Consider the following 19,833-nt stretch of genomic DNA (forward strand, 5'->3'; position numbering starts at 1 on the left):
GGTATTTGTTAAATGAACATCACATTAATTAATTCATTCAATCACATTTATTGAGCTGTACTGTACTAAGCGCTTGGAAAAGTACAATTCGGCAACAGATAGAGACAATCCCTACCCAACAATGGGAGCCTAGTACTATGCTCTGGGATAGGTAGAAGATAATTATGTCCAACACAGTCCCTGATCTACTTGGGACTCTCAGTCTAAAGGGGAGAGAAAACAGGTATTTAATCCCCATTTAACAAATGAGGAAACTGAGGCCCAGAGAAGTTGTGACTTGCCCAAGATCACATAGAAGGCAAGTGGCAGAACCCACTTTAGAAACCAGTCCTCTGACACCCAAGCCTATGCTCTTTATGCTAGGCCAGTGTATTTTGATTATTGCAGGGGAAAATGTGGTAATAGGAGGAAAAAATACTGCTATTACAGCGACAAACAATTATCGTTACTGATATTTCTTAGGCATTTATATTTTGTCTCACTGCACTAAGATCTCTCTCTGCCCAGCTGCCTCAACTGACCCAGACCATCTTACATCAGAACCACTCACCTCCTACCATCCTACCAATGTGGGAGAGATTTTGCTCCCACATTGGTACGATAGAGAAGCCTCTTTTCTTTAATCTTCCCTGTCCCTGCAGTCCCGCCGAATCCACAGTGGAGAACAAAGAACAGGTGTGGCTGTCTGACACCCTGATGACAACTCCCAAATTTTTACATATCAACAGCTGCCTGCCTTTACATCATCCAAGCCCTCTGTTTACTCCTAAACATTTGCCTTTTCACTCTAAAGGGCTCAATATCCCACATTCGGGTAGCAATTTAATCACGGAACTACTGGATTAAACAGTTATTGCTGATGACATCCTCACCTATAACCCTTAAACTTCTCTCACCATGTCCTCTCAGTCCCCTCCCGCCAATCCCCCCATCCTCATTCTCCCTTCCTAGCACCCTCCCTATTTCCCTCCATCCAACCCCTCCCCCCCACCACTTTCCTCCCCCAAACCATCCCTATTATTCTGTTCCACCACAGCCCCCATCCCCCTCCCCCGACACTGCCTGCCCCCCATCAGCTCACTCCCATCCAAGCCCTCACCACCCCTCGCTCCACCCTTCTCGCCCCCCACACAGCCTCAGTTGAGCGCGGCTGTGCACTCCTCACTCCATTATGAGTTTTCTTTCATCATTGACACGCTCCTGATCTGGACCCTCCTCCTCCTTACCATCACTGAAATCTGGCTCTCCCCACTAACGCTGCTCTATCCCCTGCTACTCTATCTAGAGGGGGCCTCATCTTCTCCCACTCTCCTGGTCTGACTGGGAAAGGTGGAGGAGTTGGCTTCCTTCGCACTCCCCATTGTTGCTTTTGCATCGTTCCTCCTCCCCCAACCCTCTCTTTCCCTTCCTCTGAAACCCATATCATCCACCTCTTCCACCCACTCCAGATTCTACTAACGGTCATCTACCACCCCCCAGGTCCCACTTCCAACTTTTGAACCATTTCGATCCTTTTCTCTTTCTCCATCCCTATATTGATCCTCCCAGAATTCAGTGACCATGTGGATGTTTCTGATGAAGCTTCCACTGCCTAGTTTCTATCACTCCTCTACTCCACTGATCTCCTGCTACACCCCTTTATTCACCCCTCAGTCCCGAAGCATTTATATACACATCTGTAATTCATTTATTTGTATAAATATCTGTATTCCCCTCTAGACTCTAAACTCATTGTGGGCAGGTAATATTTCTATCAAATCTGTTATAAATTCATTCGTATTTATTGAGCACTTACTGTGTCCAGAGCACTGTACTAAGCACTTGTTATATTGTTATATTGTACTCTCCCAAGAACTCTTCATACAGTAAGTACTCAATAAATGTGATTGATTGATTGATTGACACTGGGAGAAAACATTACCATTGATTCAGGCACTGTGAGTATAGCCCATAGAGGCTTTCAGTATGAACTAGGATGAAGGGTACACAGAGAAGAAATACACAGGGATCTTTCAGAATTTCACAGAAATAAGTCAAAATTCAACACAGCAGCAAGGCCTAGTGGAATGAGCCTGGTAATGGAAGGCAGGAAACCCGAATTCTAAACCCAAGGACACCACTTGTCTGCTGTGTAATTTTGGGCAAGTTACTGAAATTCTCTATGCCTCAATTGCTTCATTTGTAAAATGGAGATACAATTTTTCCCTCTTAGACTGTGAGCCTCATGTGGAGCAAGGATTGTTCTGATTCGATTATCTTGCACCAACTATAGAGCTTAACACAGTGTTAACTGCCAAGTAAATGCCATCATTAATTCACCATCCTCTGCACTTGAAGCTTTGGCTGAAAGCAGAGCAGGGGGCCTGGGCTCCCCACCCCTTCAGCCACCTTGGTGACATCTGTCCATTGCTTCTCAGTATCCTGAGTGAGCTGATGGTAGCTTTTTGCCTGTCCTCCCTTGAGGCTCCTCTGCTGGAAAGTTTTTTGGAAACATTCTAAGAATTCTTGTACAGATCGGCTAAACTGAGTTGGCAACAAGTTGGCAACAGTATTTAAAATTCAAACCTAAACACATTTCCTTGATTACTGTGTAAATGTCTATTTGCACACAATAATCATACTTTTCATTTGTGTGTGATTTTGTTTTTTCAAATTGCTTTCATCCCAAAGATCTAATTTTATTCTTACAACATCTAGGAGGTAAGAAGAAACATATATTATGATCTTCATTTTTCAGATGCAGAAATTGACGCTCCAGAGGGTTGAGTGACTTTTTCCTAGTTTACCCAGAGGGTTAGCAGGCAGAGTTGGACTAGAAATCCGATCTCTCAACTCCCAGGCCGTGCCACCTCCCTAAAGATAATTAGAATTTTCCCTTTGAAGCTTGTCCTTGTGATGATATTCGTTATACCGGCACATAGCAGGGCCTTAATAAATACCATCCCTAACTATATTTCTGTTTCTTGTCCAGATGTCAAAAATCTAGTTGGTGACTGCGAGAATTCAATTCCTTTTCAAGGGACACAAGCTCCCTCTTGTGGAATCTGATAGCAAATTCATTACTTCCTAATTACGGTCGGCATTTTTGGGGTTTTTAAAAATGTTTATACAGTACTTTGGGAGATGATTACCAGAGGTTGAAGGTAGGGGACGAGAAGGAATAACTCAGGTAAAAAAAAGTTGTTTTTTTTAATTCAAGTTTCATTTTTATGATTCACATACCACATCTGGGAGGCAAAGTTTGTGATAATAATAATAATAATGTTGATATTTGTTAAGTGCTTACTATGTGCCAAGCACTGTTCTAAGCGCTGGGGTAGATACAAGGTCATCAGGTTGTCCCAAGTAGGGCTCACAATCTTTCTCCCCGTTTTATGGATGAGGGAACTGAGGCCCAGAGAAGTGAAGTGACTTGCCCAAGTTCACACAGCTGACAAGCGGCGGAGCTGGGATTAGAACCCATGACCTCTGACTCCCAAGCCCAGGCTCTTGCCACTGAGCCACACTGCTTCTCCTAATGCAAATGGTTAAATGAATACTCAACATCTCAACTACTTTATGGCTAATAAGAGCACTGTAAAGGCAACCATTCTTAATTAAGGACAGCTGATTCTTAGGCAAACATAATATCCAAAGCTTGGCTTTGAGGAAGGGCTGAATATCAGAATGAAAGGAACAATGACACCCACAAAAAGATTAGCAAAAATTGCCCAAGAGAACACCGGAGTCTTGGGGAGAGTGTGGGGAGAAAGGGAAACATGCTAATAATTATTATTATTATCGTGTTCGTTAAGAGCTTACCATGAGTCAAGCACTGTTCTGACTGCTCTTCCGAGCACTTGTACATTCAAGTTAATCAGGTCAAACACAGTCCCTATCTTATCAGGGGTTCACAGTCTAAGTAGGAGGGAGAACAGGTATTTAATCCCATTTTACAGATGAAGAAACGGAGGCAGGGAGCACTTGTGATTTGCACAAGGTCACACAGCAAGCAATTGGCCAAGCCAGGATTAGAACACAGGTCCTCCGACTCTCGGACCTGTGTTCTTTCCACTAGTCCCAACTGACCAAATCTTCCAAGTATCACATTTCAAAATGCATGTCAATTGTATTGAAGACCGGAAATACTGGCAATTAATCATAGGTGTACTACACTGACTAAAGTTGAAAATACCAGAATTAAGATGCATTCATAAATGGACATGTTGACTGTGTCAGTAACAACATTGAGAAAATTCCAATAATTGAAACAAATTAAATCTTGGGGATGTTTTTGAGTTTAGCACTAATTAAAAATATAATTTAGAGACTAGAAGGCAGGTTAAATTGGTTAAAACCCTAAAAATCCATGCCCTATTCCTAATACTTCTCTGGCATGGCATTGTGACTCTAAAACTGGATCTAGTTCGAGAAGGATTGTATGAAAGTCAGCCTAATTACTCGTGGGTGACCGAGTGAAGAAGTGAGGGATTTCTGGTCCCGCGTTCACACGTGAATGCAGATTCTCCCGGAAGCTTTTGCCGCCCTTTCCACCTCTCCATAGTGGAATGGTGATGGATTTGATGGCAGGGAGCCTCAGGAGTTTTGATGAAGTAATGTGCCAATGCGGTGACATTTTTACTAAGATTGTATCTTGTCCACTGCCTGACTTCTTTCAGGCTGCGGGCAACTAGAACTGTGCACGTTTATAACCCTCGGAGATACTGTGAAATCATATAATATCAGTCACCGAGTCACAGGGAAATCAGGGCGGGAGCTATTTAAATGTCAGATTTACCATTCTAATAACACTGACACTTTCCTGAAAGAGGCAGCATGGTCTAGTGGAAAGAGCATGGGTCTGCCACCCAGGAGTCCGGGTTTTAATTCCGGCTCTGCCCTCGCCTGCTGCGTGACTTTGAGCAATACACTTAACCTCGCTTGGACTCAGTTTCCTTACCTGTAAAATGGGGATAAGGCACCTGTTCTCCCTACCTCTTAGTCTGTGAACCCCTTGTTTGAGCAAAGACTGTGACCGGTCTGATTATCCGGCATCCACATTACCACAATACTTGTCAAATAGTAAGTGCTAAATAAACATAAACTAATAATAATAATGTTGGTATTTGTTAAGCGCTTACTATGTGCAGAGCACTGTTCTAAGCGCTGGGGTAGACATAGGGGAATCAGGTTGTCCCACATGGGGCTCACAGTCTTAATCCCCATTTTACAGATGAGGTAACTGAGGCCCAGAGAAGTTAAGTGACTTGCCCACAGTCACACAGCTGACAAGTGGCAGAGCTGGGATTCGAACTCATGACCTCTGACTCCAAAGCCCATGCTCTTACCACTGAGTCACGCTGCTTCAATAGTTACTATTGAACTTCAACTATTAGTTGAAGTTGAACTTTAGTTGAATAGTTGAACTTCAACTATTACTACTAATAGTAATAATAATTTTTAAACACTCTGGAGGGTGGAGCAACTCCCCCTCCCTCAGAAGTCACCTGAGGGATGACAGCCACTCCGAGCACTTTATATGTTTTGTGACTGAAAAAATAATAATAATGATGGTATTTATTAAGTTCTTACTATGTGCCAAGCACTGTTCCAAGCACCAGGGCAGATAGGAGGTGATCAGGATGTTCCACCTGGGGCTCACAGTCTAAAGTCTTTTAAGTCTAAAAAATGCAAACCATTGCTTCAACCACTGAGTTGCCAAGGGGCTGTAATCTTTCTGGGCTCCTATTGCACTCATTGGCAATAGAGACAACCAAGGCCAACAATACTTGGGAACACAGAGGGCCTGAGGCCCATGATGTTTCAGAGTCCCCAGCGCTTAGTACTCGTTCATTCATTCATTCATATTTATTTAAACCTTACTGTGTGCAGAGCACTGTTCCAAGCACTTGGGAGACTGCAATACAACAGTAAACAGACACATTCCCTGCCCACAGTGAGCTTACAGTCCAGAGGAGGAGTGGGGGAGTGCCTGGTGCACAGTAAGCACTTAACAAATACCAGAATTATTATTATTATTACCCCGTGTCTGTCAGGAAATCTGGGTGGTCCCGAGAGCCTCTCTCAGGGGGGATTGGGGCCGTGCCAAGATCAGGGCTCCAGTGGGAGCCCAGCAGTGCTAATTTATTCTGGAGCTTGCCAGGCAGAGAGTTCAAAGACCTGGCACCACTGGATTGTTCATCCACATTCTCCTTCTGAACTGTTGGGCTGCTGCTCGTGTGAGCCCTGGAATCTCCTTCATTGCAGATTAAGCACTGGAAGCTGGCATATTGAGTTCCCTTGAACCCCCCCCTTAGCAAGGACTCTGGGCACCCCAAGGTTGAAGGATCTCAAGGCCTTCAAGGACCTGGAAGCTCAGAGCCCCTGGTATCAGCCCACCCTCAGTCGTACCCCTCCATTTTACTATGCGCATTGAGAGCAGTGCAGCATCTTGTGTGGGGCCCAGGGAAGGGAATGCATTCTCCCTCCTCAGCTGGAATCCAAGCAAAGGAGCCTCTGAAGAGGTGTGTGGATCCAAGCCTCCCTTTTGGGGAGAAGAGGGATTTTCTCTTCCCCCGAGACAGGGGATTTTTAGATGAAGAGGAAGGGATGGATTCTGGAATTGTGGTGGAGTATGAACCAATAGGATTTAGTGACAGTCTGGTTGTTGGGGTTGAAAAAGAGGAAGGGAGTATGGGGCGAGAAGTGGGTCTGTTTACTCTTATATTGTACTTTCCCAAGCGCTTAGTACAGTGCTCTGCACCCAGGCACCCAGTAAGCACTCAATAAATATGATTGAATGAATGAATGGATTCCATACTGAATAACCCTATAAGATACTTCCACTCCCTATATTTCTGTTTTTTGCTTTAGTATACTCTCCCTAGCACTTTTTACTGTGCTCTGCACACAGTAAGGGCTCAATAAATACAACTGACTTACTGATTACTGGTACTCTGATACCCATTCCTGTCTTACATCAGCAGTTTGGGTCTCTTGTGCCTTTTAATTTATTTTCCCGGCAAAGAACTGTACTAGATGGTACAGTACTGTTGGTTTTCCTCTAAAAAGGTAGCTGCGTCCTTCAAGAACCTTGTGTTATGGAAAAGTTCTTGTCGTACACTCTCCTTGACCAGTACCCTACATATGTCCACAGCTGTTTCTTCGCCAAGTGAATCTAATTGCACCGACCTATCGATCACGCTGTTTCCAGACAGTAAGGCACTGTGGGAAGAACATTCCCTGATTGTTCAGTGGCATTCCAGACTAACCACTTGATGAAAACAAGGGTTATAGGAGAACTGGCTGTACTATTTGGCATCGCAAAAAGTCAACAAGGGATTGACCCAGCACTACAGGAGACACACTAATCCTCATGGATGGGCAACTCAACTAAAAGACGAATCTCTACTTCAAGGGTTGCAATGCTATTTTTTGGATGGCAGAAGTCAGGCAAATCCAGGAGCCCCTGTGTCTTTTCAAGAAGAAGGTGGGTAAGTGCCAAACTTTACAGCAAAATCATGATACACAAAATTGTGTTATGCGAGATTCAGGTATACTTGCATTTCTCTCTTTTCTTTTCTCTGAGGAGTCTGTAGTTGATGGGTGCTGAAATAGTACTGACTGGCAACTTTCAACCTCCCACCCCTCATTGCACTAGCAGTCTTGATTCCCTTGGATCAGTTATTGGAGCGAATGAGTGAATGTAATTTCCTCTGCAAATTCATTGAACTAAGCACATCCTCGATCCCAGAGCAGGAACGAGAGGGCGGAAGAAGAGTCTTTAGCAGATTTTAGATGAGTGCATTTTGAGGGATGAGATCACTGTTCTATCACACTAAGACAAATGGGAAAATATGCAAGTTCAGCTGGGCAGCACCAGAGGACTGAAGTGTTTTGTTTTTTTATGTTAGAGATTGTTGGAGAATAGGGAGTTTGGAGACTGCTTTTATCGAACAATTCCCTTCTCCCTCAGCTGTTAGAGGAAAAGTCTCACCAACAAAGCAGATGGGAGAACTGACTATTATTCATCAGAGGTGCAGTATAAACCTTCAGTGGCTGCTTATCCAACTCCACATCCAACAGAAACTCCCTACCATCGACTTTAAGGCCCTCCTACCTTTCCTCACTGATCTCCTAATACAACCCAGTTCACAAACTATGTTCCTCTCATGCCAGCTGGACCCAATCTTGTCCATCTCACTGCTGACCCCTTGCTCACATCCTCCCTTTGACCTGGAACTCCCTCCCCCTTCATATCCAACAGCCATTCTCCCAACCTTAAAACCATCCTAAAATCACATCTCCTCCAAGAGGTCTTCCCTGACTAAGCCTCCATTTCCCCTACCTGCCCTTCTTTCTGTGTCATCTATGCATTTGGCTGTGAACCCCTTCAGCCCTATGATACTCATCCCAGTCCCACAACACATATATTTATCCTTATACTCTGCCATTTCCCCTCTCTGTAATTTATTTTAATGTCTGTCTCCCCCTCTAGAGTCTAAGCTCCCTGTGGCCAGATATGTTGTCTACCAACTCTAATGCATTTTACTCTTCCAACTGTTTAGCACAGTGCTCTGCATACAGTAGGCACTCAGTAGATACCACTGATTGATTAATTAGTAAACAGAAACCTGAAATCCTTGTCATGTCCCAGTATTTGTAATGAATGTTTGACCTGGTTCACACAGAGCAGAACCTAGCTCAAATGGAAATTTCTGAAATAGTCTTTCAGAGAGAGAAGTCCCCCAGAGACCCCAGCATATACCAAAATCAGGCCCAAGACAAAGGGGATGCCAGCAATGCTATGGAACAGGGCCCCAGATTCTTTCCAATATAATCTCTTTTTCATATTCAATTTAACTTTCATTATAAATACATTTTTTTCTTCACATCTTTTGGACACACAGTTCTCAGATGTGTGTTTGCATTTTTAAACCACACCCCATTGCTTTAAAGATTTCAAGTTATGACTGTTGGTTGCTGCCATCCCTGTGCGGTGTATCCTGCAGTCCCAGCAAAGAAATAATTCAGCCGTTTGGGGAAAAGCTGGTCTTTTGTTGGTACCTAGTAGAGTACCTTCTCCAGTGTAAATGAGATAATCACTTCAACTCCACCAAGACACAGCCAACACAGTTTCATGGAAAGAAATACAGATTCATGCAGATAAATAAAAAATAAGATTCAAAGCTCTGTGGTTAAGTCCGAGGTGAAGACCTATGGTTTAGTGGACAGAGCATGGGCCTGGGAGTTAAAAGAACCTAAATTCTAATCCCGGCTCTGCTACTTGTCTGCTGTGTGACCATGGGCAAGTCACTTAACTTCTTTGTGCCTAAATTACCTCATCTGTAAAATGGCGATTAAGACTGTGAACCTCATGTGGGACATGGACCGTGTCCAACCAGTTTAGCTTGCATCTACCCCAATGCTCACTGCAGTGCCTAGAATATAGTAAGTGCTTAACAAATACCACTTAAAAAAAAACAAAACAAAAACAGAAGTTAAACAGGTTGAGTCTACCTTATAAAGAAAAAGCCTTAAGAATCAGGCTACAACTCAAATGTTATGTTTTTAATGGAATATATTTATACCTTGACAGAAGAAAAAAGAATTGTGATTGAAGCAGGCATTAACTCCACTGTTTCCTGAGAAGATCCCTGCTATGTACGTAGAGTAAAGCTTATGACACAGGGTAATGGTCTTTGAGGTCTGATGCTGTAAAATCTGCTATGGATTTTTTTTGAATGGGTGCATTCACCTGAACGTAAATGAAGCTTTGTTTTTTCAATCCTGTGTCTATGATCCAGGGAAGACTCCTCAAACCATGCATTCACTTAATTACGAGAATGTTTTTTAACCTTGAATGTTTAGTGGACTCTCTACAGACTTTACCTGGAGAGTCTGATATCTCTCCAGCTTCTTGCTGCTGATTACAGGTCTAGGATGTGCTGAAAACTTGAGGAGAAAGAAAAATAACTGTTAACCTTGTCCCTGATTTCCTTGGAGTGCAAGTGAAATTCTCTCTTGAATCGATGCTGCTCTGAAATGCTTGTTAAAGTTGCATCGATTCTGTTCTCAGTAGATGTTCTAGTCAAAAAAGTTTGTCTGCCAACACGGCTTTATTGGCTATGAAAATGATTTTCCTTTCATGCATTATTTAGAGACCCAGGTTTAATAAAGCCATGGGCATTAAAATGTTAGAAATGGGTAGTGTTGCCTTTTCTATCTAGGAGAAGACGCTTCCTGTGTTTGAGTCTTGGGAACCTGAAGAGGCTGAGGTGGCTAATCTTCTTGGTGAGTCATCCCCATATTCCGGAAGGTTCCTAGAATGATGTGGGGCCAAGGCACGCTGACACTGAAGGATACCCCGATCAATTGTGGCCTACTGGCAAGACCATGGAGTCGGTATTCAGGAGAGCAAGGTCTTAGTCCTTGCTCTGACACTTGCCAGCTCTGTGACATTGGACACGTCGTTTAACCTCCTTGTGACTCAATTTTCTCAATTTCCTCTAATACCTGTTCCTTCTCCCTCTTAGACTGTGAGCCTATGTGGGGCAGGGACTGAGTCTGATCTGATGATCTGTAACCGTCCCAGTACTTAGCACAGTACCTGCCTGGCATAGAGTAAGTGCTTAATAATATCAATCCTACAGAGGTTCGATCCAGGGATGGGAAGGGAATTTAAGTCATAGAGCTACTTCCCAAAAGGAAGTGCAGTAATTTTGCTCTTTAATCTCAGACCAAGCAGTGAGGCACTGGTCTCAGGGGTCCTGATCCAGCCAGTTATTCTTAGGTCAATCAATCAATCAGTCAAGTCTTGACATCCCCTAAAGCAGGAGGTTCAGAGCTGTTACTTCGATTATCTAATTCCCTAAGAACAACCCTGTCTTTTTGATATATCATGGAACAATCTTCCATCATAAAAACTGTCAATCTTACCCTTTTAGGTTGTAGGTGACAACCTCATTGCAAATGCCGGTTGTTGTGAGCTGGTTTCCAATCTGGTTAACAATTAGACATTAAATTCCTCGAGGGCGATGACTGTGTTGTTTTCACGTATGCCAAAGCACAAGGTATTATTATTATTATTATAGTGGTTAAGTGCTTATTATATGTCGTGACGTTCTAAACACTGGGATAGATATAAGTGAACCAGGTAGGATGCAATCCCTCATCTATGCGGGGCCTACCATCCAAGTAGAATGGAAAAACAAACCCGCCCAGGGACAGCTTGTTTAATTAGAAGCTACGTAGCCTGATGGAACGAATATGGGGAAGCAGCATGGCTCAGTGGAAAGAGCCCGGGCTTGGGAGTCAGAGGTCATGGGTTTGAATCCCGGCTCTGCCACTTGTCAGCTGTGTGACTGTGGGCAAGTCACTTCACTTCTCTGGGCCTCAGTTACCTCATCTGGAAAATGGGGATGAAGACTGTGAGCCCTACTCGGGACAACCTGATTACCCTGTATCTACCCCAGCGCTTAGAACAGGGCTCTGCACATAGTAAGCGCTTAACAAATACCACAATTAATTAAGAATACAGGACTGGGAGTCAGAGGACCTGGGTTTTAGTCCTGGATCCTCCATTTGTCTGCTGTGTTACCTTAGGGAAGTCACTTCACTTCTCTGGCCCTCAGTTACCTCATCTGTAAAATGGGGATTAAAACTGAAAGCTCCATGTGGGACATGAATTGAGTCCAACAAGCTTATCTTGTATGTACCCCAGGAGGGAAGCAGTGTGGCTCAGTGGAAAGAGTCCAGGCTTGGGAGTCAGAGGTTGTGGGTTCTAATCCTAGCTCTGCTGCTTGTCACTGTGTGACCTTGGGCAAGTCATTTAACTTTTCTGGGCCTCAGTTACCTCATCTGTAAAATGGGAATTAAGACTGTGAGCCCCACGTGGGACAACCTGATTACCCTGTATTTACTCCAGGGCTTAGAACAGTGCTTAGCATATAGTAGCGTGGGTCAGTGGAAAGAGCATGGGCTTTGGAGTCAGGACTCATGAGTTCGAATCCCAGCTCTGCCACTTGTTGGCTGTGTGACTGTGGGCAAGTCACTTAACTTCTCTGTGCCTCAGTTCCCTCATCTGTAAAATGGGGATGAAGACTGTGAGCCCCATGTGGGACAACCTGATTCCCCTATGTCTACCCCAGCGCTTAGAACAGTGCTCGGCACATAGTAAGCGCTTAACAAATACCAACATTATTATTATTATAGTAAACGCTTAACAAATACCGACATTATTATTATTATTATTTAAACTGCCTAGCATACAGGAAGCACTTAACAAATACCATTTTGAGAAGCATGTGGAACATGAACTGTGACCAACCTGATTACTTTGCATCTACCCCCAGAGTTTAGAACAGTGCCTTGCATATAGTAAGCACTTAACAAATACCATAAAAAAAGCAATCTGTTCTAGTGGTTAGAGCACGGGTCTGGGAGCCGGAAGGACCTGGTTTCTAATCCCGGCTCCGCCACTAGACTGCTGTGAGATGTTGGGCAAGTCACATACCTTTTCCTTGCCTCAGTTTCCTCATCTGTAAAATGGGGATTAAGATGGTGATTCCTGCTGGGCTCAGGGACTGAGCCCAACCCGATTATCTTGTATGTACCCCAATGCTTAATACAGGGCCTGGCACATGGTAAGCACTTCACAAAAACCACAATTGATAGGAACTGAATCCCCATTTTACAGATGAAGAAACTGAGGCCTGGGAAACTCAAGTGACCTGCCCAAGGTCACACGGGGGGGTGTTAGAGCCGAGATTTAGAAGCCATGTCTTCTGTTCCTCCAGACTGTGCTTTTTCCTGGGCCCAGTGGTCTGCACCCTATGGGCCTCAATAAATGCTTGGTGACAGGCTGACAGACAAAATAGAGGTGAGCAAATAAAGAATTGAATTATTGTTAGGGGAGATGCTAATAATGTTGGTATTTGTTAAGCGCTTACTATGTGCAGAGCACTGTTCTAAGCGCTGGGGTAGACACAGGGGAATCAGGTTGTCCCACGTGGGGCGCTCACAGTCTTAATCCCCATTTTACAGATGAGGGAACTGAGGCACCGAGAAGTTAAGTGACTCGCCCACAGTCACACAGCTGACAAGTGGCAGAGCTGGGATTCGAACTCATGAGCCCTGACTCCCAAGCCCGTGCGCTTTCCACTGCGGCACGCTGCTTCTACAATGCTCAATGGACATCCAAGATCCCGAGTCAGCCCTCTTGCAAGAGTGCTCAAGACCTCTGAAGGGAGAAGCCTCAGCTCTCCCTGCCATTAGAGGTAAGCACCCTGTAGACGTGTGTTCCGCCTCTGTTGTACTTTTCCAAGTGCCTAGCGTAGTGCTTTGTACTCAGTAGCTGCTCCAGAAACACCGCTGATGGACTGACTGATTGATGTCACTGGCACAGGTTTCTGGCCGCCTTGGAAGTGGCTGAAGAGAACTGACTTTGGCCCCGTTTAGTGGGTGCTATCTTGGAGCTGAGAGCAGCCATTGCTCACCGGTGATAGTTTCTAATCCTGGGCAGCTGAAAGAGCAGCAGTAGCCCACCGGCAGTGTGAGAGCATACCCCTTCCCAGAGCCATTTCTCTTTCTTTCACTCCCTCCGATAAACAGTGGCCTACAAGCCTTGGGGCGCGGGATGTGAACATTTCAGGGAAAATCCCTAAGAGACTGCATTTGGCTCACAGGCTTTGTGGTGGGAAAGCGATTTAACTGGTACATTTTGGCCACGCAGTGAGAACACCATCTGCAGCAGGGTAAGCATCTATTTTGCAGCTGCCAGAGCCTACTTGAACTGATTCGAAAGATTAGTAAACAGCTTCTCCATGAGGTTTTTGATTTTTCAATCTGTCAGATCTCATTTTGCCTACAGAATATTGAATGGGACCAAGGGCAGTGTTGAGCAAAAGTGTCTGATGATCAAAGGAGTTAGAGTGGAATTTAGCTCTCCTTGCCTCGATTTCGGTAATGCAGTTATGATAATAGGCACATCGTTTGCAGCTTTTAAAATTGATTTTCAAACACTGATTGAGCATCATCCATATTTTAGGTATTGTAGAGATGGATATATCCTGGGACAAAATAATTGATGTACGGCTTTGGTGTTCGCTGTTTCAATTACCTAAATAAGGAACAAACCCATTGCATCCTGGGTGAAATGCTTCCAAACTGCATTTCAGATGCAAAGCAGGTAGCATTTTGCTAATCTGCTTTTTGCTGTTTTAGTGATAAAGTGGTTTAAATTGCTCACTAATTAAAGAGTGGAAGTTTTCACTATTCCCCCCTCCAAAATCCCAATTTCTATTTGCAGTGGGAGACTTTAAAAAGAAGCATTCAGATTCATTAGAGTTTTCATCCTCCTTGTTTTCTCTGCTACAAGTAGCTATTTCTACCTAATGATAGCAAGCCGTGACATTCCAGTTTTCAATTTATTTCTCAATCAAGTTTTATTTGTAGCTCGGGCAATTGAAACGATCAAGGTCCTGGTCTCAGGCAAGATGGTGATTCTATGATCGCAAGACAAGAAGAAAGGAGGGGGGAGATTCATGTCAGACAGCTTGGTGTGTGTTCTCTGTTTAAAAACTTTCATTCATTCATTCAGTCATATTTACTGAGCACTTAATGTATGCAGAGCGCTGTAGTAGGAGCTTGGAAAGTACAATACAGCAATAAGAAGAGACAATACCTACCCACAACGGGCTTCCAGTCTAGAGGGAAAATTAGAGAATTTGTTAAGCACTTACTATGTGTCAAGCACTGATCTAAACACTGGGGTAGATACAAGTTAATCAGGTCGGACACAGTTCCTGTCCCACTTGGGGGTCACACTCTTATCCCCATTTTACAGATGAGGTAACTGAGGCGCATAGAAGTTAAGTGACATATGGCGGAGCGGGGATTATAACCCACGTCCTTCTGACTCCCAGGCCTGTTGCTCCATCCACTAGGCTGTGCTGTTTTCCTTGGAAGTATTCATTTTCGGGGGCAGAGATGATGAGATCTTCGTTGGCTATCCTTCAGATGATGGTTCTATGCCGGCTTGGCAACTTTTACTTCCAGGTAATGTATGTTCAACGTTTTTAATGTTCTGATCTCACTTATCTCCACCTATCAACGACATAAGCCTTTTCATTTATTTGCTTTTCTTTCATCCTCCTCCCGTCTTCTCCTCAGCCCATCTCCCATCCTCAATTGCCCAGCCCTCCCAATACCATTTTCATATCTCTGTCTCTGGTGCTCTTCTGCCTCCTGACTTGAGCTGTATCCCCACAGCCTCCTCCCTCTCCCTGACCAAGCCAGCCCCCCACCCATAATTGAATCCATCCCCTCCATCCTCATGGCTCCTCAAACTTCTCCCACCAGGCTGTGTGGATCCCTTAAAACCTGCTCTGTCCCACCCTGAACCCCCAAAGTTATCAGTGAGGCATGGGGAGGAGAATGGAAGGGACAGTATAAAAGAGCCATGAAAAGGGTGGGATAAATGAGAAAGGGAGATGTGTTGGAAGAGAGGGGAGGGCAGAGTGATGAAAAAAATAGATGAAATAAATGCAAATACTTTTACATGCTCAACAGGCGGGGATGACAGGTGGGTTAGGAATGCCCAAACTATCTTGCGAGCGTCATCGAGAAGCAAAAGACGGCCTTGTGACGCACGCTTCTACAGATCTAATTACCCCCGCCCGACCTCCAGGATCAGTTATCGTCAGTCTATTTTACAGTCTAGGGAGTGTCTCATAGCACTCCAAACCTCTCAACTACCCAGGTGGGCCCCAGCCCAAAAGCATGCCTGCAGAGGAGGCAATATCTATGCTGCAAAGCCCCAAAGTCCTGAGTAAACTCCACATTTGCCCAGTTTTTCATTAGAGGAGAGAGGATGCAGGGTAATTTTAATTCCTGCTCTAAAGTTAAATTGGAAATCCCAGTGTTCATGTCTAAGGCAACCATGCTCTGCAATTGGTTCAGCTCAGCTTCCTCATCTGGTTGTTCCAGAGCTCTGAACTTGGGTAGGGAACTGACAGCTGCAGCTTAATGCCACTAAAATCTCTTTAGAGAAATGTAGCAAATCTGTAAAATTTAGGAAGAGTGAAATAAATACGGGGAAAAAATAACCAACTGATCTTGTTCAGCTGGTTGGGAAGCTTGCCTGTGTTTGTGCCGTCAGAAAAAACATCTTCAATATTTTCACAAACCAGAGGATGTGAGCAGGAGGCCTATTGAAAAACAGCGCTTAGCTAAAGAATATGATCAAGAGTCACCAAGGGAATAGAATTACTGTAAAGAGCAGTTTGCTGAATCAATGTCTTCTCTGAGACAACTCCAAGTTAGGCTTTTTGAAAGCCAATTGTTTTTCTTGTTAGCCCATGAGCTCTATTGTTTCCACAGACAAAAGCCCTAGAAAAAAAGGCTTTCTGTCTCCAGAAATTCTATCTAGAATAGCTACAGGTTTTTGACAGTTCATGGTCAGTGCCCAGTTTATCCAGTGGGATGTGACTGCATTGTTTATAGGCAGTTCACGTTATTTCTAAGCCAGTGCTTAGTGGAAACGAAAAACACCCCCAAAACTAAGAGCATCACTAGCAACACTACACAGTTTTAAACTGTCTCTTTTTCTTGCATTTTACCCTGAGAGACCACGTATTAAAGCCTTAACATGACTGGATTCTGGGAACAAATGAGGTTATTCCCCTCAGCCCGCTGCTGTCAGGTAGGAAGGACTCGGGCTTGGCTGGCCCTTACATGAGGCCAATGCTCCTTTTGCCTTTTACTTTGTATTGTGGCAAAGACAGAACTCCTCTAGGAATGGAATCTGTTGGGTGAAATCTTACCCTGTGCTGCTATGAGTCAACCAGTAACAGCAAGGAAAACAGTAGAGCCTTCCTCCCTCTGCTTTTTTTCCTCTAGCTGGCCTTACATACATTTAATTTCATTATCCACAGAACACTCCCCCTCTCTCTGACTTCCTGTTTTCCTCCCTTCCTCTTTTGACCTCCCTCTCTCTTTCTCTTCCCCTTCCTTCCACCCTATTTCTCTTTTCCCTCCCTCCTCCCTTTCTTCCTTCTTCTTTTTTCTTTCCTCCTTCCTTCCTTCCTATTTCTTTTCCTCCATCGCCTCCCTCCCTCTCTTCTTCTTTCCTTCCTCTATTCTTCCCTCTTTCCCTTTCTCCCTTCCCCTTTTCCTTGTCTTTCCCTATCTCTTCTTCCCTCTCTCTCCCCCGTTCCTTTTATCCTGTAACTTAGTCAAGATGTCAAGGTTTCAAAGTTTCAAGGTTTTTGAGTTACAGTGCTGGAGAGGGGAATGAAGTCCAAGGCAAAACTGGATTTTGTGGCCTCAAAGAAGCTACTTGAGTATTTTGTATTATTGTTCTCAGGTAGAGTAATTTTGAAGTTGTAATATTCATGTAAGTTGAGGACTTTAATATCCAGATTTCCCTAACAAACAAGGCAAACAGTGCAATTTTCCCAGTTTGGCTTAGTTGCCCAGTTTTTGGAAAGAGTGTATAATTGCTGCTTTCATTTAATAGCACATATTAATAACAAATGTTTTCATTTTTGAGGACTTAAATATGTTAACACTTTGGTGAACATTTCAACTAAAATTTCAGTGTATTGATAATGGAACCAGATAGAAGGAATTCTGCTTTCTTCATAAACCTTTCCTAAGCAAGAATTATTAACTGTGATGAAAACCATGAACCCTATAGAAAGGTAGGAATCTTAAATTGGTGTGGAGTGATGTATCTTTCCTATTAAAAAGCTAGTTTAACTGCTCCTGAGGTTGGTAAAATCACTTTAATAAGGAATTCCTTCACAATTGAGAAAAAAAAAAGCCACAATGATGTTTACCCATTGGTCCCAGAAGCTCACCGTGCCACAGAAATACCTCCTCTGTTACCTCCACCTCCCCAGAGGCATTCTTTCCATTCTAAAGAGATTTTTGAGTAAAACTTGACTAGGATTGCTCTGATCGCAGACTCATACAGCTAAGCTCTAACTTGAGAGAGCTTTCTGCCTCCTGGCAAATGAAAGGTCAATCCATCGAGGACAAAGTCTATTTCTTCAAAATCTCCAGGGATGGAGACTCACATTGTATACTCTTGGTCTTGTCATGTCTTAATCCATCGAATTGTCTTTGATCCTTAGTGAGGCCATGGACACATCTCTCCCAGAATGCCTCACTCCAACTACAATCGTTCTGGTAGTGTATCCAGAGAGTTTTCTTGGTAAAAATACGGAAGTGGTTTCCCATTGCCTCCTTCCAAGCAGTAAGCTTGAGTCTTTGCCCTTGATTCTCTCCCATGCCGCTACTGCCCAGCACAGATGAGTTTTGACTTGTAGCAGATTGCCTTCCACTCACTAGCCACTGCCCAAGCTAGGAATGGAATGGATATGCCTTTGCCTGATTCTCCCTCCTGTGGTCCAACATACCAATATTATTATTTAGTCGAGACTGGTAGAGTACTGGGAACTCTCCAGGTGTGACGCTGAGAGGAGATACTCTTGGAGTAAATGCCAAATAATAATAATAATAATGATGGCATTTGTTAAGCACTTACTATGTGTTAAGCACTGTTCTAAGTGTTCTGAGAGGATTCAAGCTAATTAGATTAGACATAGTCCCTGACCTACAAGGTGCTCACAGTCTTAATCCACATTTTACAGATGAAGTAATGAGGCACAGAGAACTTAGGTGAGTTGCCCAAGGTCACACAGCAGACAAGTGGCAGAGCTGGGATCAGAACTCAGGTTCTACTGACTCCCAGGCCCATGCTCTATCCACTAGGCCATGCTGCTTCCCTACATGACCATGATGGGGGACCATGACCATGTATCCTCCATCCTAAAAATAAACCCTCCCTTTACCCCATGGGTTCCTCCAGTTATCACCCATCTCCTTTCCATCATTTCTCTCCAAATTCCTTGAGCCAATTGTCTACACTCATTGACTCCTTTTATTATTAATCATAATAATAATAATGTGCCAAGCAGTGTTCTAAGCGCTGGGGTAGATTCAAGTTAGTCAGGTTGGACACAGTCCTGTCCCACTGAGGGCTCACCGTCTTAATCCCCATTTTACAGTTAAGGTAACTGAGGCCCAGAGAAGTGAAGGGACATGCCCAAGGTCACAAAGCAGACAAGTGGCAGAGCCAGGATTAGAATCCAGGTCCTTCTGAATCCCAGGCCCATGGTCTATCTACTAGGTCACACAGCTTCTCCTCCAAATCTAAATCTAGATCTAAACCAGAAAACATACGTGAATCCTCACTGTTTTCTACCTTCAAACTCTCACCTGACTAGACTTTTGCATCAGTCTCACTATTGGTCTCCCAGAATCTAGACTCTAGGACCTTGTATCTACCCCAGCTGGTACCCCAGAACAGTGCCTGGCACATAGTAAGTGCTTAACAAACACCATAAAAAAAAAGAAGTGATCGCTGGAGACATGGGGGGAAGCAGGCTATAAATTAATTAAATGCTCTTATTTGGCCCCACACCTGTCTCAGGAATCTGATAATTAACATTTTCAAAATCATGTAAGAAAAATAAAGACGAATTCTTCCTTATTAGATAATTGGGTACATTTTGAATCTGGCTAGCCAGGGACAAAGATAGAACCATATTCTCTTAGCAAAATTTGCCCTTTTCTCACCAAACAGCTAAGCCTCCAACACAGGGGATTAGGCGCAAAAGTGAATTTTCCTTCTTGTAGGTGTAGGAAACTTCCACCATTTTTTCTTATTTTGAAGATGTTTTTGCTAAAGCAGTCTTTTTATACAAAACCTTTTTAACTGATTGATTTAACCGTAATGAATTTCACTGATCATTCATTTTTCTCTTTTCATGGAAACTGCTTTTTCAG

This window comes from Ornithorhynchus anatinus, chromosome 7, assembly GCF_004115215.2.
Source record: "Ornithorhynchus anatinus isolate Pmale09 chromosome 7, mOrnAna1.pri.v4, whole genome shotgun sequence".
NCBI lineage: Eukaryota > Metazoa > Chordata > Mammalia > Monotremata > Ornithorhynchidae > Ornithorhynchus > Ornithorhynchus anatinus.